The sequence below is a fragment of the Myotis davidii genome, unplaced genomic scaffold (assembly GCF_000327345.1).
Source record: "Myotis davidii unplaced genomic scaffold, ASM32734v1 scaffold758, whole genome shotgun sequence".
In the NCBI taxonomy this organism is placed as follows: Eukaryota; Metazoa; Chordata; class Mammalia; order Chiroptera; family Vespertilionidae; genus Myotis; species Myotis davidii.
The window spans coordinates 211,111-215,431 of record NW_006288951.1 but is presented as its reverse complement, the minus strand read 5'-3'; the positions used below and the strand labels follow the sequence as shown (position 1 = coordinate 215,431).

General features: G+C 54.3%; 1 long non-coding RNA gene across 1 annotated transcript; it reads left to right on the top strand.

Moving 5' to 3' along the window:
- The first annotated feature begins 613 nt into the window (after positions 1-613).
- Positions 614-3,557, top strand: LOC102761587. Its single transcript, XR_435529.2, has 3 exons — positions 614-820; positions 1,126-1,128; positions 2,707-3,557. It is a non-coding gene; the product is annotated as an uncharacterized LOC102761587 (long non-coding RNA).
- Positions 3,558-4,321: the final 764 nt, after the last annotated feature.

The following is a 4,321-nucleotide window of genomic DNA, read 5'->3' as shown; positions in this document are numbered from 1 at the left end:
CCTCAGCTCTCCTGTTCTTGCCCAGCTGGGCAGGAAGGTGGTATCTCTGACTCCCAGAGCAAAGGATGCCTGTGGTCACCAGACTGGTTGGAGCAGACCGAGGACTTCAGGCTGGGTGTCCTGGCTTCTGTCCAGGGCTCTTTCCAGAACCGAGTAGGGAAACTGGGTGTGTTTCAGGGCTGGCTTGACAGCTGTCCAGATTGATATGACAATGAAGAAGGCAGGAGCTGAGGGAGAGGAAGGAGAGGAGGGAGCTGTCAGGTACTCCACAATGCTCCCTGCCAGCCACTGTGGAGCACGGGAGGACGGGAGCTCGGTGTCGGGCAGGGGCCTGGGATCTCTCCCCAAGCACACACCCCTCCTTCAGCCCATGTTCCGTAGCCTCAGTAACAGGAGAAGCCATGAGTGAGGGGAAGGAGCCGGTGAAGTGGGTCAAACATCACACTGGGCAAAGTGTGGATCCTTGGCTGGTGGGCTCAGGGTGCGCGAGGATCCCTGTGGGCATGCAACCAGAGGGCCTTGGAGGACTCTGCACTTGGAATGGTGCCTTGCCTCTTGGGGACTGGGCAGGGATCAGTGTCAAGAGCACCCGCCCTCTCTGGGGAGCTGAGCTGGGTTCCTGGGCTGCAGCCCTGCTCCTCTGAGCTGACAGGAGGACTGGGTAAGTGTGGCAGCCTCCTGTGGAGCTGTGGGCCTGAGTGCTGAGCTGCCCTGGCTGCAGCGCTCAGCCTCTCTGGGCCTGGACTCTGCAGGCCTTCCTCTGGCTGCAGGCAGGTTTGCTTGCTCAGAGCTGAGCCTCCCCGGCACAGTGGAGGTGGAGGTGGCGAAGGCATGAGGGGAAAGTGGGAGGGCTCAGAAGCTGCAGCCAGGAGTTGTATTTTTTATTTATTCACTAGGTTTTTAAAATGCTTTAAAAATTGCCCAAGAGCATCTCTTTAAAAAGAAACAAACCACTTAACTGTTCCAGACGGTGCTGAAGTGTCTCTTAACTACCTCCTCTTCCCCCAAACAAGTTTCTGTCCCCAGAGGCAATGACGTCAGCTCCTGTCAGTTTTTAGATCAAAGTAATATATGCAGCCCCGGCCGGTGTGGCTCAGTTGATTGGAGCATCATCTTGTGTTCCAGAAGGTCTCAGGTTTGATTTCTGGTCAGAGTACATATCCAGGTTGTGGGTGCGATCCCAGGTTGGGACATGTACTGGAGGCAACCATTTAATCTCTCTCTCTCTCTCTCTCTCTCTCTCTCTCTCTCTCTCTCTCCCCTTCCCTCCCTTCTTTCCTCCCTTCCTCCCTCTCTAAAATCAATTTAAAATTAGAAAAAATAATACATGCAAAAATGTATACATGTTCATGATAACAATTCAAGCAAAACCAAAAATCTGAGATAAACTGTCTCTCTCGCCCAAATCATCATTAGTAACAATGGGGGTGGGGGGTGGACTCCTGTGGGTCTTTTTAAATTAGTGCACAGACAAAAGATATTTGCTGTTTCCTCATAAAATACTCACTCTTTTTCTACACAAATGGGGTCCTACTGTGCATGTGTCCTACCTCTTGGTGTTGTCCCCAATGCTCTCAGAGGTTTCTCCTTACACACACCTGCGCTCTGTTCACCTCTCCCTGGGGTGCACTGGGTGTCCTTGCCCCTGAACGTTGTGTGCCAGCTCCCTGGTACTAGTTCCGCACTGTGGGCAGGTGCAGTCAGCCCTCCTGGTTCCAGTCTGCGATGGGCACTCCCAGGCGCCCGTGTAGCACCAGCTGGCACATTGTGTCCGCTGGGGTTGGAGGGGTGGCAGGCCTGGGTTCGACTGCCACCTCCTCGCTGTGGGTGACCTCAGGCTGGGCCCTGGTGGGGGCTGAGTGCAGAATGCATCCATCCAGTCCCTTCCAGCCTCTGAAGACGGGCAGGGGCGGGCATCCGCTTCACTGCCTTTCCTGGCAGATGGTAACCCCTCACCTCTACCCACCCAATGTGGTCCAGAAAACTCCCGGGCAGAACCCAGGCAGGGCTCCACTTCTCCCTGTGCCCGCCCCCTCACTTTACTTGTCCATTCATTCTAATACCACAGGCCCCCAAGCGATGTGATCTACACGAGTCTGTGTGGCCAGCAAGGCCCAACAAAGGGGGCCAAGATCTAAGAACCTTTTGAGCCACCTTTGGGGATCCCCTATTTCTCCCTCCAGTGCTGCTACTGGTTCAAAAACATAACACCCACTCCACCAAAAAATATTATTAGCTCTAGCTGTTGCTCAGTGGTTAGAGCATCGGTCTGTGGACTGAAAAGTCTTGGGTTTGATTCGGGTCAAGGGCACATACCTAGGCTGCAGGCTGTGTGGGAGGTAACCAATCAATATGTCTCTCACATCTATGCTTCTCTCTCAGTCTCTCCCCCTCCCTTTCACTCTCTCTAAAACTCAATGGGGGAAAAAAATCCTCCTGTGAGAATTAACAAAAATATTATATAATAATTTTAAAAATGAGAGATTTAATACTTCCGGATGTAGATCTTCTTTAACAGGAGGCAGCTGCTGCTAGAGTTCTTTGGCAGAGTCGGGAGTGTGCTGCTTTCTTAGTATTTTCAGTTTTTCCATGAGGTGCCTCTAGTAAAACACATTCCTGGAATGTGACCTCCATGTGCTCCGCTGGTCATTAGAGCTGCCATTTGTTAATGTTTCCTTCTCTATTGCCTTGTTTGTTTGTTTGTAGTCATTGCTGGGGGTCTCTTAGTGACAGGATGTGACATGGAGGTCGGGGGAGGGACATGTCCACAAGGTCAGGAGGAGCTGCCCCAGCAGCTGGAGCCAATCATCAAGGTCAAGCAGCCGGAGGTCAGATGGCTCGGGACTAGCAGCTGCTGGAGAACCTGGAGGCGCACAGCCTCAATGATCCGTGAAACGCGGCAGCACGTGAAGGTGGCCACGTCTGCATCTTTCCTCAGGAAACTTTTGGAAGAGACATTCCATCAAAACAAGAGACCATAACAAGAAAGACTCATCTTAATAGGCAGTGCCCAGCCCTGGCACTGGCCAGTTTCCTGAAAGTTGCCCTCTTCCTCCACAGGGAGTGCCCAGGCGGGGCTGGGGACACCAGGGAGAACCAAGGCAGCAGAAGGGGGTCGAACCCAGACAGCCCAGCCTGAGGGGTCCCTAGGGAGGCGGAGAGCAGGGGGATGAAATCAGGATTCAGGTTCCCAAGGTCCCTTGGTTGTGCCATGTTTGGGCACCTGGCAAGGATCCAATTATCCAGGTTGGTCACTGCTCAACCCAAAAAATAGCAGCTGCAGAGGCTGGCCTCAGACCCAGGGGCCTCCCCAGTCCCTGCCTGTCCCCCTCTCCTCGGCCTGCATTGGGGTGATCCAAAGCCCTTCCCTGGGGGCAGCTTGGAGCTGCTTCCTCCTGGCCAACCCTGCTTCTTTGGGCTCAGGGGACACCTATTGACGTTCAGTCACATGACTGAAGATCCAGGGAGCCTCAGAGAAGGCCTCCTGCTGAGGTGCGTGCAGTCCCTCCCACCTCCTTCCTCTCTCTGTCCCTTTGCTCCTCCCTCCCCCTTGGGCCTCTCTCTGTTACACTGCCGCCCAGGGGAAGGAAGAGGCAAACCTTCTAGCCATCTCCTCATCTCCTACCTGCCTCCTGGTCCCTTAGGGAGTGGCACTGGTAATGCTTTGACAGTTGGCACTGGTGGTTGTCAGAGCTGCTGTGTCTCCTTCCCTGAGCACCCATTAAACCTCCTTTTATTACCCCACTAGAGGCCCGGTGCATGAAATTTGTGCGGGTGGAGGGGGGGGGCGGGGGCGTTGTCCCTCAGCCTAGCCTGCACCCTCTCCAATCTGGGACCCTTTGAGGGATGTCCGACTGCCAGTTTAGGCCCGATTCCTAGACCGGCAGTCAGACATCCCTCTCACAATCTGGGACTGCTGGCTCCTAACCGCTCGCCTGCCTGCCTGATTGTCCCTAACCGCTTCTGCCTGCCAGCCTGATCGCCCTCAACTGCCCTCCCCTGCCGGCCATCTTGTGATGATGTGAGGGCATCGTGAGAGGGCACGAGGACCACCTAGGCTTTTATTAGTATAGATAATTATTGCCAGTAGAGGAGCTTTGTTCTCTTTATTTTGGAAATAAAACAGTTGTAAATCCCCAAAGCAAGAGAGGAGCACACCCACTTGGCGGTCCCTGGGGATGGACAGAGGCTCTGGATTGAGACTCTAGAGACCCAGGTTCCTGGTGACCTTGTCAGTGAGCAAGCGCCGTCTGGAGCCTGGTGGAGTGGCGGGGCAGCCCCGGTACCTCTCAGGTGGTACTAGGAGTATTAACAGCAGGAA